The sequence below is a fragment of the Schistocerca gregaria genome, chromosome 2 (genome assembly GCF_023897955.1).
Source record: "Schistocerca gregaria isolate iqSchGreg1 chromosome 2, iqSchGreg1.2, whole genome shotgun sequence".
In the NCBI taxonomy this organism is placed as follows: Eukaryota; Metazoa; Arthropoda; class Insecta; order Orthoptera; family Acrididae; genus Schistocerca; species Schistocerca gregaria.
The window spans coordinates 1018731598-1018749344 of record NC_064921.1 but is presented as its reverse complement, the minus strand read 5'-3'; the positions used below and the strand labels follow the sequence as shown (position 1 = coordinate 1018749344).

At 49.9% G+C, this 17747-nt stretch overlaps 18 non-coding genes across 18 annotated transcripts; 9 read left to right on the top strand and 9 right to left on the bottom strand.

Moving 5' to 3' along the window:
* Positions 1 to 467: 467 nt before the first annotated feature.
* Positions 468 to 539, top strand: Trnag-ccc (transfer RNA glycine (anticodon CCC)). Its single transcript has one exon. It is a non-coding gene; the product is annotated as a tRNA-Gly (tRNA).
* Positions 540 to 1663: 1124 nt separating this feature from the next.
* Positions 1664 to 1747, bottom strand: Trnal-uaa (transfer RNA leucine (anticodon UAA)). Its single transcript has one exon. It is a non-coding gene; the product is annotated as a tRNA-Leu (tRNA).
* A 671-nt stretch (positions 1748 to 2418) lies between these two features.
* On the top strand, positions 2419 to 2490 carry Trnag-ccc (transfer RNA glycine (anticodon CCC)). Its single transcript has one exon. It is a non-coding gene; the product is annotated as a tRNA-Gly (tRNA).
* A 1124-nt stretch (positions 2491 to 3614) lies between these two features.
* Positions 3615 to 3698, bottom strand: Trnal-uaa (transfer RNA leucine (anticodon UAA)). The gene has a single exon. It is a non-coding gene; the product is annotated as a tRNA-Leu (tRNA).
* A 671-nt stretch (positions 3699 to 4369) lies between these two features.
* On the top strand, positions 4370 to 4441 carry Trnag-ccc (transfer RNA glycine (anticodon CCC)). Its single transcript has one exon. It is a non-coding gene; the product is annotated as a tRNA-Gly (tRNA).
* A 1124-nt stretch (positions 4442 to 5565) lies between these two features.
* Trnal-uaa (transfer RNA leucine (anticodon UAA)) lies at positions 5566 to 5649 on the bottom strand. Its single transcript has one exon. It is a non-coding gene; the product is annotated as a tRNA-Leu (tRNA).
* Positions 5650 to 6320: 671 nt separating this feature from the next.
* Positions 6321 to 6392, top strand: Trnag-ccc (transfer RNA glycine (anticodon CCC)). The gene has a single exon. It is a non-coding gene; the product is annotated as a tRNA-Gly (tRNA).
* Positions 6393 to 7516: 1124 nt separating this feature from the next.
* On the bottom strand, positions 7517 to 7600 carry Trnal-uaa (transfer RNA leucine (anticodon UAA)). The gene has a single exon. It is a non-coding gene; the product is annotated as a tRNA-Leu (tRNA).
* A 671-nt stretch (positions 7601 to 8271) lies between these two features.
* Trnag-ccc (transfer RNA glycine (anticodon CCC)) lies at positions 8272 to 8343 on the top strand. Its single transcript has one exon. It is a non-coding gene; the product is annotated as a tRNA-Gly (tRNA).
* A 1124-nt stretch (positions 8344 to 9467) lies between these two features.
* On the bottom strand, positions 9468 to 9551 carry Trnal-uaa (transfer RNA leucine (anticodon UAA)). Its single transcript has one exon. It is a non-coding gene; the product is annotated as a tRNA-Leu (tRNA).
* A 671-nt stretch (positions 9552 to 10222) lies between these two features.
* Positions 10223 to 10294, top strand: Trnag-ccc (transfer RNA glycine (anticodon CCC)). The gene has a single exon. It is a non-coding gene; the product is annotated as a tRNA-Gly (tRNA).
* A 1124-nt stretch (positions 10295 to 11418) lies between these two features.
* On the bottom strand, positions 11419 to 11502 carry Trnal-uaa (transfer RNA leucine (anticodon UAA)). The gene has a single exon. It is a non-coding gene; the product is annotated as a tRNA-Leu (tRNA).
* Positions 11503 to 12173: 671 nt separating this feature from the next.
* On the top strand, positions 12174 to 12245 carry Trnag-ccc (transfer RNA glycine (anticodon CCC)). The gene has a single exon. It is a non-coding gene; the product is annotated as a tRNA-Gly (tRNA).
* Positions 12246 to 13369: 1124 nt separating this feature from the next.
* On the bottom strand, positions 13370 to 13453 carry Trnal-uaa (transfer RNA leucine (anticodon UAA)). The gene has a single exon. It is a non-coding gene; the product is annotated as a tRNA-Leu (tRNA).
* A 672-nt stretch (positions 13454 to 14125) lies between these two features.
* Trnag-ccc (transfer RNA glycine (anticodon CCC)) lies at positions 14126 to 14197 on the top strand. The gene has a single exon. It is a non-coding gene; the product is annotated as a tRNA-Gly (tRNA).
* A 1124-nt stretch (positions 14198 to 15321) lies between these two features.
* On the bottom strand, positions 15322 to 15405 carry Trnal-uaa (transfer RNA leucine (anticodon UAA)). The gene has a single exon. It is a non-coding gene; the product is annotated as a tRNA-Leu (tRNA).
* Positions 15406 to 16076: 671 nt separating this feature from the next.
* Positions 16077 to 16148, top strand: Trnag-ccc (transfer RNA glycine (anticodon CCC)). Its single transcript has one exon. It is a non-coding gene; the product is annotated as a tRNA-Gly (tRNA).
* A 1124-nt stretch (positions 16149 to 17272) lies between these two features.
* Trnal-uaa (transfer RNA leucine (anticodon UAA)) lies at positions 17273 to 17356 on the bottom strand. The gene has a single exon. It is a non-coding gene; the product is annotated as a tRNA-Leu (tRNA).
* Positions 17357 to 17747: the final 391 nt, after the last annotated feature.

Genomic DNA, 17747 nt, shown 5'->3' with positions numbered 1-17747 from the left:
TTCGGCCTTAAGTGGAACGAGCAGAACTCTAACTATCAATTTTCACATTGGCGTGGAGAAAACAACGAACGACAATAAAAGTCCGTTCCCTAGCAACGGCTACGCTGTGTATTTCGCCCTCAGGGGAAGCTAATGATATGCTCCAGGCGAGGATCAAACTAACCAACTTAACATTGTGATACTTAGGCGCTTTCTACTTCTGGACTGGCACAATTATGCTCAATCGTCTCTGGATAGTCTGTACGTACGTCACATTAGATATTTCTTATGTCATGCTGCTGTAAATTAAAGGGCAGTTTTCCAACGGCTGTCAGTTGTGCTTCTATTTACGCTAGCAGCACCTACACACTGCGTTCAGATGTGCCAACCTCTGCCCTGGCGTTGAACGCCTACAGCGCCTTCGCCTTCGGTCTCTGGTGGCAGGAGGGTAGCCGATACATCGCGGCGTGAATGACTCGGCACGCAAGGCGGTGGTGGTGTAACGGTCAGCATGGTTGCTTCCCAAGCATTTGATCCGGGTTCGATTCCCGGCCACCGCACGAAACGTACATTTTTCTTCTAGGGCTATTCCACGTAACATAACGCGATCCTCGAAACAGAACCGTCGTGGTAAAAATAGTTTTCCTTCGCCCCACGTCTCACTCCGTGTCGCCATTGCGGTAGTCGCCGGATTTCGATTCACAGCATCGTGTGTCTCCATGTGTCGACTTGTCTCGACTTTGCTCGGCTGACGCGAGAGCTGACGCTTGGAAATGGGCATATATGTAGAGGGCAGGCGGGAGAAACGACTGCGAGAGACCAAAAACCGACAAACATACGACAGAACCTTTCATTTTATTGTGGCCACAGATTCGCGCTTTAGTGCACCGACAGGCAGGAGTGGCGTCAGCGTGCTGGACCGCATCATTATCGCTAAGCAGCGACGACACCTAAGTAAATAGGCAAAATGAAAGAAGCCAAATGTAGGTAGAGCTCCAAGCTGGTCGCCCATCCAAGTACTAAACACGGCCAACCGCTATTAACTCCAACCAACAGACGAGAACCGCTGCACTCAGCGTGGTATGGCCGTTATCGACAACGCCGCGAAACGTGCAGACGTCTTGCTTCTCGTGCACATCACTTGGTATTTACCTGGCAGTGTCTCGCTGGAGGAAGCACTGTCTTTTATGAGAGAAAAATGAAATGGCACTTAGTGCTATCGAATACATGGCCTTTGTGTTCACAGCACGACGCTCTAACGTACTGAGCTGAGGAGCGATGCAATTCGGCCACGTCACCAGTCCAATACCCGGTCCACCGGCTCATCCACCTTCATTACTGCCCTGCCAGACATTTAACCACGTATCTGTTTTCGTTGACTTTTGCTTTCTTGATGCTTGGACCCAAAAAGCACAACACAAAGAAAACGTAAGCGCCGTGAGACTAGCCAAGACTCAGCAAACAAAAGTATGTTCGGCTACCAGGAATCGAATCCGGGCTGCCTGGCTGAAAGCCATGCCTCCTAACAGCTTTCCGTTCCTTCTGACGGCCAGACAATCAGACGTGCAGGGCAAGCGCCATAATCACTGCCGTCACTGATAATATCTCTTCAACCTGTTTGCGCGAAATTTACTTCCTTTCCCGCACGAAGGAAACGGGTAGGTTTGGAATATTTAAAATTCATTGTCAGATGTGGGGTTCGAACCCACGCTCCCTTTCGGGAACCAGAGCTTAAATCTGGCGCCTTGGACCGCTCGGCCAATCTGACGTGTGAGCGGAAACACACTGCTGCCATCGTTTCTATAAACATCTCCAGGGCCTGACTGCGAAATTTGCTTGTTTTTTTTGTGTGAAGGAAATACGTTTTTTTAGAGTATTTAAAACGAGTTGTGAGATGTGAGGTAACACCCCACCCTCACTGTCGGCACCCGGAACTTAAATATGGTGCCTGGCACCGTTGTTTTCCGACGCCTTCGGCCTTAAGTGGAACGAGCAGAACTCTAACTATCAATTTTCACATTGGCGTGGAGAAAACAACGAACGACAATAAAAGTCCGTTCCCTAGCAACGGCTACGCTGTGTATTTCGCCCTCAGGGGAAGCTAATGATATGCTCCAGGCGAGGATCAAACTAACCAACTTAACATTGTGATACTTAGGCGCTTTCTACTTCTGGACTGGCACAATTATGCTCAATCGTCTCTGGATAGTCTGTACGTACGTCACATTAGATATTTCTTATATCATGCTGCTGTAAATTAAAGGGCAGTTTTCCAACGGCTGTCAGTTGTGCTTCTATTTACGCTAGCAGCACCTACACACTGCGTCCAGATGTGCCAACCTCTGCCCTGGCGTTGAACGCCTACAGCGCCTTCGCCTTCGGCCTCTGGTGGCAGGAGGGTAGCCGATACATCGCGGCGTGAATGACTCGGCACGCAAGGCGGTGGTGGTGTAACGGTCAGCATGGTTGCTTCCCAAGCAGTTGATCCGGGTTCGATTCCCGGCCACCGCACGAAACGTACATTTTTCTTCTAGGGCTATTCCACGTAACGTAACGCGATCCTCGAAACAGAACCGTCGTGGTACGAATAGTTTTCCTTCGCCCCACGTCTCACTCCGTGTCGCCATTGCGGTAGTCGCCGGATTTCGATTCACAGCATCGTGTGTCTCCATGTGTCGACTTGTCTCGACTTTGCTCGGCTGACGCGAGAGCTGACGCTTGGAAATGGGCATATATGTAGAGGGCAGGCGGGAGAAACGACTGCGAGAGACCAAAAACCGACAAACATACGACAGAACCTTTCATTTTATTGTGGCCACAGATTCGCGCTTTAGTGCACCGACAGGCAGGAGTGGCGTCAGCGTGCTGGACCGCATCATTATCGCTAAGCAGCGACGACACCTAAGTAAATAGGCAAAATGAAAGAAGCCAAATGTAGGTAGAGCTCCAAGCTGGTCGCCCATCCAAGTACTAAACACGGCCAACCGCTATTAACTCCAACCAACAGACGAGAACCGCTGCACTCAGCGTGGTATGGCCGTTATCGACAACGCCGCGAAACGTGCAGACGTCTTGCTTCTCGTGCACATCACTTGGTATTTACCTGGCAGTGTCTCGCTGGAGGAAGCACTGTCTTTTATGAGAGAAAAATGAAATGGCACTTAGTGCTATCGAATACATGGCCTTTGTGTTCACAGCACGACGCTCTAACGTACTGAGCTGAGGAGCGATGCAATTCGGCCACGTCACCAGTCCAATACCCGGTCCACCGGCTCATCCACCTTCATTACTGCCCTGCCAGACATTTAACCACGTATCTGTTTTCGTTGACTTTTGCTTTCTTGATGCTTGGACCCAAAAAGCACAACACAAAGAAAACGTAAGCGCCGTGAGACTAGCCAAGACTCAGCAAACAAAAGTATGTTCGGCTACCAGGAATCGAATCCGGGCTGCCTGGCTGAAAGCCATGCCTCCTAACAGCTTTCCGTTCCTTCTGACGGCCAGACAATCAGACGTGCAGGGCAAGCGCCATAATCACTGCCGTCACTGATAATATCTCTTCAACCTGTTTGCGCGAAATTTACTTCCTTTCCCGCACGAAGGAAACGGGTAGGTTTGGAATATTTAAAATTCATTGTCAGATGTGGGGTTCGAACCCACGCTCCCTTTCGGGAACCAGAGCTTAAATCTGGCGCCTTGGACCGCTCGGCCAATCTGACGTGTGAGCGGAAACACACTGCTGCCATCGTTTCTATAAACATCTCCAGGGCCTGACTGCGAAATTTGCTTGTTTTTTTTGTGTGAAGGAAATACGTTTTTTTAGAGTATTTAAAACGAGTTGTGAGATGTGAGGTAACACCCCACCCTCACTGTCGGCACCCGGAACTTAAATATGGTGCCTGGCACCGTTGTTTTCCGACGCCTTCGGCCTTAAGTGGAACGAGCAGAACTCTAACTATCAATTTTCACATTGGCGTGGAGAAAACAACGAACGACAATAAAAGTCCGTTCCCTAGCAACGGCTACGCTGTGTATTTCGCCCTCAGGGGAAGCTAATGATATGCTCCAGGCGAGGATCAAACTAACCAACTTAACATTGTGATACTTAGGCGCTTTCTACTTCTGGACTGGCACAATTATGCTCAATCGTCTCTGGATAGTCTGTACGTACGTCACATTAGATATTTCTTATATCATGCTGCTGTAAATTAAAGGGCAGTTTTCCAACGGCTGTCAGTTGTGCTTCTATTTACGCTAGCAGCACCTACACACTGCGTCCAGATGTGCCAACCTCTGCCCTGGCGTTGAACGCCTACAGCGCCTTCGCCTTCGGCCTCTGGTGGCAGGAGGGTAGCCGATACATCGCGGCGTGAATGACTCGGCACGCAAGGCGGTGGTGGTGTAACGGTCAGCATGGTTGCTTCCCAAGCAGTTGATCCGGGTTCGATTCCCGGCCACCGCACGAAACGTACATTTTTCTTCTAGGGCTATTCCACGTAACGTAACGCGATCCTCGAAACAGAACCGTCGTGGTACGAATAGTTTTCCTTCGCCCCACGTCTCACTCCGTGTCGCCATTGCGGTAGTCGCCGGATTTCGATTCACAGCATCGTGTGTCTCCATGTGTCGACTTGTCTCGACTTTGCTCGGCTGACGCGAGAGCTGACGCTTGGAAATGGGCATATATGTAGAGGGCAGGCGGGAGAAACGACTGCGAGAGACCAAAAACCGACAAACATACGACAGAACCTTTCATTTTATTGTGGCCACAGATTCGCGCTTTAGTGCACCGACAGGCAGGAGTGGCGTCAGCGTGCTGGACCGCATCATTATCGCTAAGCAGCGACGACACCTAAGTAAATAGGCAAAATGAAAGAAGCCAAATGTAGGTAGAGCTCCAAGCTGGTCGCCCATCCAAGTACTAAACACGGCCAACCGCTATTAACTCCAACCAACAGACGAGAACCGCTGCACTCAGCGTGGTATGGCCGTTATCGACAACGCCGCGAAACGTGCAGACGTCTTGCTTCTCGTGCACATCACTTGGTATTTACCTGGCAGTGTCTCGCTGGAGGAAGCACTGTCTTTTATGAGAGAAAAATGAAATGGCACTTAGTGCTATCGAATACATGGCCTTTGTGTTCACAGCACGACGCTCTAACGTACTGAGCTGAGGAGCGATGCAATTCGGCCACGTCACCAGTCCAATACCCGGTCCACCGGCTCATCCACCTTCATTACTGCCCTGCCAGACATTTAACCACGTATCTGTTTTCGTTGACTTTTGCTTTCTTGATGCTTGGACCCAAAAAGCACAACACAAAGAAAACGTAAGCGCCGTGAGACTAGCCAAGACTCAGCAAACAACAGTATGTTCGGCTACCAGGAATCGAATCCGGGCTGCCTGGCTGAAAGCCATGCCTCCTAACAGCTTTCCGTTCCTTCTGACGGCCAGACAATCAGACGTGCAGGGCAAGCGCCATAATCACTGCCGTCACTGATAATATCTCTTCAACCTGTTTGCGCGAAATTTACTTCCTTTCCCGCACGAAGGAAACGGGTAGGTTTGGAATATTTAAAATTCATTGTCAGATGTGGGGTTCGAACCCACGCTCCCTTTCGGGAACCAGAGCTTAAATCTGGCGCCTTGGACCGCTCGGCCAATCTGACGTGTGAGCGGAAACACACTGCTGCCATCGTTTCTATAAACATCTCCAGGGCCTGACTGCGAAATTTGCTTGTTTTTTTTGTGTGAAGGAAATACGTTTTTTTAGAGTATTTAAAACGAGTTGTGAGATGTGAGGTAACACCCCACCCTCACTGTCGGCACCCGGAACTTAAATATGGTGCCTGGCACCGTTGTTTTCCGACGCCTTCGGCCTTAAGTGGAACGAGCAGAACTCTAACTATCAATTTTCACATTGGCGTGGAGAAAACAACGAACGACAATAAAAGTCCGTTCCCTAGCAACGGCTACGCTGTGTATTTCGCCCTCAGGGGAAGCTAATGATATGCTCCAGGCGAGGATCAAACTAACCAACTTAACATTGTGATACTTAGGCGCTTTCTACTTCTGGACTGGCACAATTATGCTCAATCGTCTCTGGATCGTCTGTACGTACGTCACATTAGATATTTCTTATATCATGCTGCTGTAAATTAAAGGGCAGTTTTCCAACGGCTGTCAGTTGTGCTTCTATTTACGCTAGCAGCACCTACACACTGCGTTCAGATGTGCCAACCTCTGCCCTGGCGTTGAACGCCTACAGCGCCTTCGCCTTCGGCCTCTGGTGGCAGGAGGGTAGCCGATACATCGCGGCGTGAATGACTCGGCACGCAAGGCGGTGGTGGTGTAACGGTCAGCATGGTTGCTTCCCAAGCAGTTGATCCGGGTTCGATTCCCGGCCACCGCACGAAACGTACATTTTTCTTCTAGGGCTATTCCACGTAACGTAACGCGATCCTCGAAACAGAACCGTCGTGGTACGAATAGTTTTCCTTCGCCCCACGTCTCACTCCGTGTCGCCATTGCGGTAGTCGCCGGATTTCGATTCACAGCATCGTGTGTCTCCATGTGTCGACTTGTCTCGACTTTGCTCGGCTGACGCGAGAGCTGACGCTTGGAAATGGGCATATATGTAGAGGGCAGGCGGGAGAAACGACTGCGAGAGACCAAAAACCGACAAACATACGACAGAACCTTTCATTTTATTGTGGCCACAGATTCGCGCTTTAGTGCACCGACAGGCAGGAGTGGCGTCAGCGTGCTGGACCGCATCATTATCGCTAAGCAGCGACGACACCTAAGTAAATAGGCAAAATGAAAGAAGCCAAATGTAGGTAGAGCTCCAAGCTGGTCGCCCATCCAAGTACTAAACACGGCCAACCGCTATTAACTCCAACCAACAGACGAGAACCGCTGCACTCAGCGTGGTATGGCCGTTATCGACAACGCCGCGAAACGTGCAGACGTCTTGCTTCTCGTGCACATCACTTGGTATTTACCTGGCAGTGTCTCGCTGGAGGAAGCACTGTCTTTTATGAGAGAAAAATGAAATGGCACTTAGTGCTATCGAATACATGGCCTTTGTGTTCACAGCACGACGCTCTAACGTACTGAGCTGAGGAGCGATGCAATTCGGCCACGTCACCAGTCCAATACCCGGTCCACCGGCTCATCCACCTTCATTACTGCCCTGCCAGACATTTAACCACGTATCTGTTTTCGTTGACTTTTGCTTTCTTGATGCTTGGACCCAAAAAGCACAACACAAAGAAAACGTAAGCGCCGTGAGACTAGCCAAGACTCAGCAAACAAAAGTATGTTCGGCTACCAGGAATCGAATCCGGGCTGCCTGGCTGAAAGCCATGCCTCCTAACAGCTTTCCGTTCCTTCTGACGGCCAGACAATCAGACGTGCAGGGCAAGCGCCATAATCACTGCCGTCACTGATAATATCTCTTCAACCTGTTTGCGCGAAATTTACTTCCTTTCCCGCACGAAGGAAACGGGTAGGTTTGGAATATTTAAAATTCATTGTCAGATGTGGGGTTCGAACCCACGCTCCCTTTCGGGAACCAGAGCTTAAATCTGGCGCCTTGGACCGCTCGGCCAATCTGACGTGTGAGCGGAAACACACTGCTGCCATCGTTTCTATAAACATCTCCAGGGCCTGACTGCGAAATTTGCTTGTTTTTTTTGTGTGAAGGAAATACGTTTTTTTAGAGTATTTAAAACGAGTTGTGAGATGTGAGGTAACACCCCACCCTCACTGTCGGCACCCGGAACTTAAATATGGTGCCTGGCACCGTTGTTTTCCGACGCCTTCGGCCTTAAGTGGAACGAGCAGAACTCTAACTATCAATTTTCACATTGGCGTGGAGAAAACAACGAACGACAATAAAAGTCCGTTCCCTAGCAACGGCTACGCTGTGTATTTCGCCCTCAGGGGAAGCTAATGATATGCTCCAGGCGAGGATCAAACTAACCAACTTAACATTGTGATACTTAGGCGCTTTCTACTTCTGGACTGGCACAATTATGCTCAATCGTCTCTGGATAGTCTGTACGTACGTCACATTAGATATTTCTTATATCATGCTGCTGTAAATTAAAGGGCAGTTTTCCAACGGCTGTCAGTTGTGCTTCTATTTACGCTAGCAGCACCTACACACTGCGTCCAGATGTGCCAACCTCTGCCCTGGCGTTGAACGCCTACAGCGCCTTCGCCTTCGGCCTCTGGTGGCAGGAGGGTAGCCGATACATCGCGGCGTAAATGACTCGGCACGCAAGGCGGTGGTGGTGTAACGGTCAGCATGGTTGCTTCCCAAGCAGTTGATCCGGGTTCGATTCCCGGCCACCGCACGAAACGTACATTTTTCTTCTAGGGCTATTCCACGTAACGTAACGCGATCCTCGAAACAGAACCGTCGTGGTACGAATAGTTTTCCTTCGCCCCACGTCTCACTCCGTGTCGCCATTGCGGTAGTCGCCGGATTTCGATTCACAGCATCGTGTGTCTCCATGTGTCGACTTGTCTCGACTTTGCTCGGCTGACGCGAGAGCTGACGCTTGGAAATGGGCATATATGTAGAGGGCAGGCGGGAGAAACGACTGCGAGAGACCAAAAACCGACAAACATACGACAGAACCTTTCATTTTATTGTGGCCACAGATTCGCGCTTTAGTGCACCGACAGGCAGGAGTGGCGTCAGCGTGCTGGACCGCATCATTATCGCTAAGCAGCGACGACACCTAAGTAAATAGGCAAAATGAAAGAAGCCAAATGTAGGTAGAGCTCCAAGCTGGTCGCCCATCCAAGTACTAAACACGGCCAACCGCTATTAACTCCAACCAACAGACGAGAACCGCTGCACTCACCGTGGTATGGCCGTTATCGACAACGCCGCGAAACGTGCAGACGTCTTGCTTCTCGTGCACATCACTTGGTATTTACCTGGCAGTGTCTCGCTGGAGGAAGCACTGTCTTTTATGAGAGAAAAATGAAATGGCACTTAGTGCTATCGAATACATGGCCTTTGTGTTCACAGCACGACGCTCTAACGTACTGAGCTGAGGAGCGATGCAATTCGGCCACGTCACCAGTCCAATACCCGGTCCACCGGCTCATCCACCTTCATTACTGCCCTGCCAGACATTTAACCACGTATCTGTTTTCGTTGACTTTTGCTTTCTTGATGCTTGGACCCAAAAAGCACAACACAAAGAAAACGTAAGCGCCGTGAGACTAGCCAAGACTCAGCAAACAAAAGTATGTTCGGCTACCAGGAATCGAATCCGGGCTGCCTGGCTGAAAGCCATGCCTCCTAACAGCTTTCCGTTCCTTCTGACGGCCAGACAATCAGACGTGCAGGGCAAGCGCCATAATCACTGCCGTCACTGATAATATCTCTTCAACCTGTTTGCGCGAAATTTACTTCCTTTCCCGCACGAAGGAAACGGGTAGGTTTGGAATATTTAAAATTCATTGTCAGATGTGGGGTTCGAACCCACGCTCCCTTTCGGGAACCAGAGCTTAAATCTGGCGCCTTGGACCGCTCGGCCAATCTGACGTGTGAGCGGAAACACACTGCTGCCATCGTTTCTATAAACATCTCCAGGGCCTGACTGCGAAATTTGCTTGTTTTTTTTGTGTGAAGGAAATACGTTTTTTTAGAGTATTTAAAACGAGTTGTGAGATGTGAGGTAACACCCCACCCTCACTGTCGGCACCCGGAACTTAAATATGGTGCCTGGCACCGTTGTTTTCCGACGCCTTCGGCCTTAAGTGGAACGAGCAGAACTCTAACTATCAATTTTCACATTGGCGTGGAGAAAACAACGAACGACAATAAAAGTCCGTTCCCTAGCAACGGCTACGCTGTGTATTTCGCCCTCAGGGGAAGCTAATGATATGCTCCAGGCGAGGATCAAACTAACCAACTTAACATTGTGATACTTAGGCGCTTTCTACTTCTGGACTGGCACAATTATGCTCATTCGTCTCTGGATAGTCTGTACGTACGTCACATTAGATATTTCTTATATCATGCTGCTGTAAATTAAAGGGCAGTTTTCCAACGGCTGTCAGTTGTGCTTCTATTTACGCTAGCAGCACCTACACACTGCGTTCAGATGTGCCAACCTCTGCCCTGGCGTTGAACGCCTACAGCGCCTTCGCCTTCGGTCTCTGGTGGCAGGAGGGTAGCCGATACATCGCGGCGTGAATGACTCGGCACGCAAGGCGGTGGTGGTGTAACGGTCAGCATGGTTGCTTCCCAAGCATTTGATCCGGGTTCGATTCCCGGCCACCGCACGAAACGTACATTTTTCTTCTAGGGCTATTCCACGTAACGTAACGCGATCCTCGAAACAGAACCGTCGTGGTAAAAATAGTTTTCCTTCGCCCCACGTCTCACTCCGTGTCGCCATTGCGGTAGTCGCCGGATTTCGATTCACAGCATCGTGTGTCTCCATGTGTCGACTTGTCTCGACTTTGCTCGGCTGACGCGAGAGCTGACGCTTGGAAATGGGCATATATGTAGAGGGCAGGCGGGAGAAACGACTGCGAGAGACCAAAAACCGACAAACATACGACAGAACCTTTCATTTTATTGTGGCCACAGATTCGCGCTTTAGTGCACCGACAGGCAGGAGTGGCGTCAGCGTGCTGGACCGCATCATTATCGCTAAGCAGCGACGACACCTAAGTAAATAGGCAAAATGAAAGAAGCCAAATGTAGGTAGAGCTCCAAGCTGGTCGCCCATCCAAGTACTAAACACGGCCAACCGCTATTAACTCCAACCAACAGACGAGAACCGCTGCACTCAGCGTGGTATGGCCGTTATCGACAACGCCGCGAAACGTGCAGACGTCTTGCTTCTCGTGCACATCACTTGGTATTTACCTGGCAGTGTCTCGCTGGAGGAAGCACTGTCTTTTATGAGAGAAAAATGAAATGGCACTTAGTGCTATCGAATACATGGCCTTTGTGTTCACAGCACGACGCTCTAACGTACTGAGCTGAGGAGCGATGCAATTCGGCCACGTCACCAGTCCAATACCCGGTCCACCGGCTCATCCACCTTCATTACTGCCCTGCCAGACATTTAACCACGTATCTGTTTTCGTTGACTTTTGCTTTCTTGATGCTTGGACCCAAAAAGCACAACACAAAGAAAACGTAAGCGCCGTGAGACTAGCCAAGACTCAGCAAACAAAAGTATGTTCGGCTACCAGGAATCGAATCCGGGCTGCCTGGCTGAAAGCCATGCCTCCTAACAGCTTTCCGTTCCTTCTGACGGCCAGACAATCAGACGTGCAGGGCAAGCGCCATAATCACTGCCGTCACTGATAATATCTCTTCAACCTGTTTGCGCGAAATTTACTTCCTTTCCCGCACGAAGGAAACGGGTAGGTTTGGAATATTTAAAATTCATTGTCAGATGTGGGGTTCGAACCCACGCTCCCTTTCGGGAACCAGAGCTTAAATCTGGCGCCTTGGACCGCTCGGCCAATCTGACGTGTGAGCGGAAACACACTGCTGCCATCGTTTCTATAAACATCTCCAGGGCCTGACTGCGAAATTTGCTTGTTTTTTTTGTGTGAAGGAAATACGTTTTTTTAGAGTATTTAAAACGAGTTGTGAGATGTGAGGTAACACCCCACCCTCACTGTCGGCACCCGGAACTTAAATATGGTGCCTGGCACCGTTGTTTTCCGACGCCTTCGGCCTTAAGTGGAACGAGCAGAACTCTAACTATCAATTTTCACATTGGCGTGGAGAAAACAACGAACGACAATAAAAGTCCGTTCCCTAGCAACGGCTACGCTGTGTATTTCGCCCTCAGGGGAAGCTAATGATATGCTCCAGGCGAGGATCAAACTAACCAACTTAACATTGTGATACTTAGGCGCTTTCTACTTCTGGACTGGCACAATTATGCTCAATCGTCTCTGGATAGTCTGTACGTACGTCACATTAGATATTTCTTATATCATGCTGCTGTAAATTAAAGGGCAGTTTTCCAACGGCTGTCAGTTGTGCTTCTATTTACGCTAGCAGCACCTACACACTGCGTCCAGATGTGCCAACCTCTGCCCTGGCGTTGAACGCCTACAGCGCCTTCGCCTTCGGCCTCTGGTGGCAGGAGGGTAGCCGATACATCGCGGCGTGAATGACTCGGCACGCAAGGCGGTGGTGGTGTAACGGTCAGCATGGTTGCTTCCCAAGCAGTTGATCCGGGTTCGATTCCCGGCCACCGCACGAAACGTACATTTTTCTTCTAGGGCTATTCCACGTAACGTAACGCGATCCTCGAAACAGAACCGTCGTGGTACGAATAGTTTTCCTTCGCCCCACGTCTCACTCCGTGTCGCCATTGCGGTAGTCGCCGGATTTCGATTCACAGCATCGTGTGTCTCCATGTGTCGACTTGTCTCGACTTTGCTCGGCTGACGCGAGAGCTGACGCTTGGAAATGGGCATATATGTAGAGGGCAGGCGGGAGAAACGACTGCGAGAGACCAAAAACCGACAAACATACGACAGAACCTTTCATTTTATTGTGGCCACAGATTCGCGCTTTAGTGCACCGACAGGCAGGAGTGGCGTCAGCGTGCTGGACCGCATCATTATCGCTAAGCAGCGACGACACCTAAGTAAATAGGCAAAATGAAAGAAGCCAAATGTAGGTAGAGCTCCAAGCTGGTCCCCCATCCAAGTACTAAACACGGCCAACCGCTATTAACTCCAACCAACAGACGAGAACCGCTGCACTCAGCGTGGTATGGCCGTTATCGACAACGCCGCGAAACGTGCAGACGTCTTGCTTCTCGTGCACATCACTTGGTATTTACCTGGCAGTGTCTCGCTGGAGGAAGCACTGTCTTTTATGAGAGAAAAATGAAATGGCACTTAGTGCTATCGAATACATGGCCTTTGTGTTCACAGCACGACGCTCTAACGTACTGAGCTGAGGAGCGATGCAATTCGGCCACGTCACCAGTCCAATACCCGGTCCACCGGCTCATCCACCTTCATTACTGCCCTGCCAGACATTTAACCACGTATCTGTTTTCGTTGACTTTTGCTTTCTTGATGCTTGGACCCAAAAAGCACAACACAAAGAAAACGTAAGCGCCGTGAGACTAGCCAAGACTCAGCAAACAAAAGTATGTTCGGCTACCAGGAATCGAATCCGGGCTGCCTGGCTGAAAGCCATGCCTCCTAACAGCTTTCCGTTCCTTCTGACGGCCAGACAATCAGACGTGCAGGGCAAGCGCCATAATCACTGCCGTCACTGATAATATCTCTTCAACCTGTTTGCGCGAAATTTACTTCCTTTCCCGCACGAAGGAAACGGGTAGGTTTGGAATATTTAAAATTCATTGTCAGATGTGGGGTTCGAACCCACGCTCCCTTTCGGGAACCAGAGCTTAAATCTGGCGCCTTGGACCGCTCGGCCAATCTGACGTGTGAGCGGAAACACACTGCTGCCATCGTTTCTATAAACATCTCCAGGGCCTGACTGCGAAATTTGCTTGTTTTTTTTTGTGTGAAGGAAATACGTTTTTTTAGAGTATTTAAAACGAGTTGTGAGATGTGAGGTAACACCCCACCCTCACTGTCGGCACCCGGAACTTAAACATGGTGCCTGGCACCGTTGTTTTCCGACGCCTTCGGCCTTAAGTGGAACGAGCAGAACTCTAACTATCAATTTTCACATTGGCGTGGAGAAAACAACGAACGACAATAAAAGTCCGTTCCCTAGCAACGGCTACGCTGTGTATTTCGCCCTCAGGGGAAGCTAATGATATGCTCCAGGCGAGGATCAAACTAACCAACTTAACATTGTGATACTTAGGCGCTTTCTACTTCTGGACTGGCACAATTATGCTCAATCATCTCTGGATAGTCTGTACGTACGTCACATTAGATATTTCTTATATCATGCTGCTGTAAATTAAAGGGCAGTTTTCCAACGGCTGTCAGTTGTGCTTCTATTTACGCTAGCAGCACCTACACACTGCGTTCAGATGTGCCAACCTCTGCCCTGGCGTTGAACGCCTACAGCGCCTTCGCCTTCGGCCTCTGGTGGCAGGAGGGTAGCCGATACATCGCGGCGTGAATGACTCGGCACGCAAGGCGGTGGTGGTGTAACGGTCAGCATGGTTGCTTCCCAAGCATTTGATCCGGGTTCGATTCCCGGCCACCGCACGAAACGTACATTTTTCTTCTAGGGCTATTCCACGTAACGTAACGCGATCCTCGAAACAGAACCGTCGTGGTAAAAATAGTTTTCCTTCGCCCCACGTCTCACTCCGTGTCGCCATTGCGGTAGTCGCCGGATTTCGATTCACAGCATCGTGTGTCTCCATGTGTCGACTTGTCTCGACTTTGCTCGGCTGACGCGAGAGCTGACGCTTGGAAATGGGCATATATGTAGAGGGCAGGCGGGAGAAACGACTGCGAGAGACCAAAAACCGACAAACATACGACAGAACCTTTCATTTTATTGTGGCCACAGATTCGCGCTTTAGTGCACCGACAGGCAGGAGTGGCGTCAGCGTGCTGGACCGCATCATTATCGCTAAGCAGCGACGACACCTAAGTAAATAGGCAAAATGAAAGAAGCCAAATGTAGTTAGAGCTCCAAGCTGGTCGCCCATCCAAGTACTAAACACGGCCAACCGCTATTAACTCCAATCAACAGACGAGAACCGCTGCACTCAGCGTGGTATGGCCGTTATCGACAACGCCGCGAAACGTGCAGACGTCTTGCTTCTCGTGCACATCACTTGGTATTTACCTGGCAGTGTCTCGCTGGAGGAAGCACTGTCTTTTATGAGAGAAAAATGAAATGGCACTTAGTGCTATCGAATACATGGCCTTTGTGTTCACAGCACGACGCTCTAACGTACTGAGCTGAGGAGCGATGCAATTCGGCCACGTCACCAGTCCAATACCCGGTCCACCGGCTCATCCACCTTCATTACTGCCCTGCCAGACATTTAACCACGTATCTGTTTTCGTTGACTTTTGCTTTCTTGATGCTTGGACCCAAAATGCACAACACAAAGAAAACGTAAGCGCCGTGAGACTAGCCAAGACTCAGCAAACAAAAGTATGTTCGGCTACCAGGAATCGAATCCGGGCTGCCTGGCTGAAAGCCATGCCTCCTAACAGCTTTCCGTTCCTTCTGACGGCCAGACAATCAGACGTGCAGGGCAAGCGCCATAATCACTGCCGTCACTGATAATATCTCTTCAACCTGTTTGCGCGAAATTTACTTCCTTTCCCGCACGAAGGAAACGGGTAGGTTTGGAATATTTAAAATTCATTGTCAGATGTGGGGTTCGAACCCACGCTCCCTTTCGGGAACCAGAGCTTAAATCTGGCGCCTTAGACCGCTCGGCCAATCTGACGTGTGAGCGAAAACACACTGCTGCCATCGTTTCTATAAACATCTCCAGGGCCTGACTGCGAAATTTGCTTGTTTTTTTTGTGTGAAGGAAATACGTTTTTTTAGAGTATTTAAAACGAGTTGTGAGATGTGAGGTAACACCCCACCCTCACTGTCGGCACCCGGAACTTAAATATGGTGCCTGGCACCGTTGTTTTCCGACGCCTTCGGCCTTAAGTGGAACGAGCAGAACTCTAACTATCAATTTTCACATTGGCGTGGAGAAAACAACGAACGACAATAAAAGTCCGTTCCCTAGCAACGGCTACGCTGTGTATTTCGCCCTCAGGGGAAGCTAATGATATGCTCCAGGCGAGGATCAAACTAACCAACTTAACATTGTGATACTTAGGCGCTTTCTACTTCTGGACTGGCACAATTATGCTCAATCGTCTCTGGATAGTCTGTACGTACGTCACATTAGATATTTCTTATGTCATGCTGCTGTAAATTAAAGGGCAGTTTTCCAACGGCTGTCAGTTGTGCTTCTATTTACGCTAGCAGCACCTACACACTGCGTTCAGATGTGCCAACCTCTGCCCTGGCGTTGAACGCCTACAGCGCCTTCGCCTTCGGCCTCTGGTGGCAGGAGGGTAGCCGATACATCGCGGCGTGAATGACTTGGCACGCAAGGCGATGGTGGTGTAACGGTCAGCATGGTTGCTTCCCAAGCAGTTGATCCGGGTTCCATTCCCGGCCACCGCACGAAACGTACATTTTTCTTCTAGGGCTATTCCACGTAACGTAACGCGATCCTCGAAACAGAACCGTCGTGGTAAAAATAGTTTTCCTTCGCCCCACGTCTCACTCCGTGTCGCCATTGCGGTAGTCGCCGGATTTCGATTCACAGCATCGTGTGTCTCCATGTGTCGACTTGTCTCGACTTTGCTCGGCTGACGCGAGAGCTGACGCTTGGAAATGGGCATATATGTAGAGGGCAGGCGGGAGAAACGACTGCGAGAGACCAAAAACCGACAAACATACGACAGAACCTTTCATTTTATTGTGGCCACAGATTCGCGCTTTAGTGCACCGACAGGCAGGAGTGGCGTCAGCGTGCTGGACCGCATCATTATCGCTAAGCAGCGACGACACCTAAGTAAATAGGCAAAATGAAAGAAGCCAAATGTAGTTAGAGCTCCAAGCTGGTCGCCCATCCAAGTACTAAACACGGCCAACCGCTATTAACTCCAATCAACAGACGAGAACCGCTGCACTCAGCGTGGTATGGCCGTTATCGACAACGCCGCGAAACGTGCAGACGTCTTGCTTCTCGTGCACATCACTTGGTATTTACCTGGCAGTGTCTCGCTGGAGGAAGCACTGTCTTTTATGAGAGAAAAATGAAATGGCACTTAGTGCTATCGAATACATGGCCTTTGTGTTCACAGCACGACGCTCTAACGTACTGAGCTGAGGAGCGATGCAATTCGGCCACGTCACCAGTCCAATACCCGGTCCACCGGCTCATCCACCTTCATTACTGCCCTGCCAGACATTTAACCACGTATCTGTTTTCGTTGACTTTTGCTTTCTTGATGCTTGGACCCAAAATGCACAACACAAAGAAAACGTAAGCGCCGTGAGACTAGCCAAGACTCAGCAAACAAAAGTATGTTCGGCTACCAGGAATCGAATCCGGGCTGCCTGGCTGAAAGCCATGCCTCCTAACAGCTTTCCGTTCCTTCTGACGGCCAGACAATCAGACGTGCAGGGCAAGCGCCATAATCACTGCCGTCACTGATAATATCTCTTCAACCTGTTTGCGCGAAATTTACTTCCTTTCCCGCACGAAGGAAACGGGTAGGTTTGGAATATTTAAAATTCATTGTCAGATGTGGGGTTCGAACCCACGCTCCCTTTCGGGAACCAGAGCTTAAATCTGGCGCCTTAGACCGCTCGGCCAATCTGACGTGTGAGCGAAAACACACTGCTGCCATCGTTTCTATAAACATCTCCAGGGCCTGACTGCGAAATTTGCTTGTTTTTTTTGTGTGAAGGAAATACGTTTTTTTAGAGTATTTAAAACGAGTTGTGAGATGTGAGGTAACACCCCACCCTCACTGTCGGCACCCGGAACTTAAATATGGTGCCTGGCACCGTTGTTTTCCGACGCCTTCGGCCTTAAGTGGAACGAGCAGAACTCTAACTATCAATTTTCACATTGGCGTGGAGAAAACAACGAACGACAATAAAAGTCCGTTCCCTAGCAACGGCTACGCTGTGTATTTCGCCCTCAGGGGAAGCTAATGATATGCTCCAGGCGAGGATCAAACTAACCAACTTAACATTGTGATACTTAGG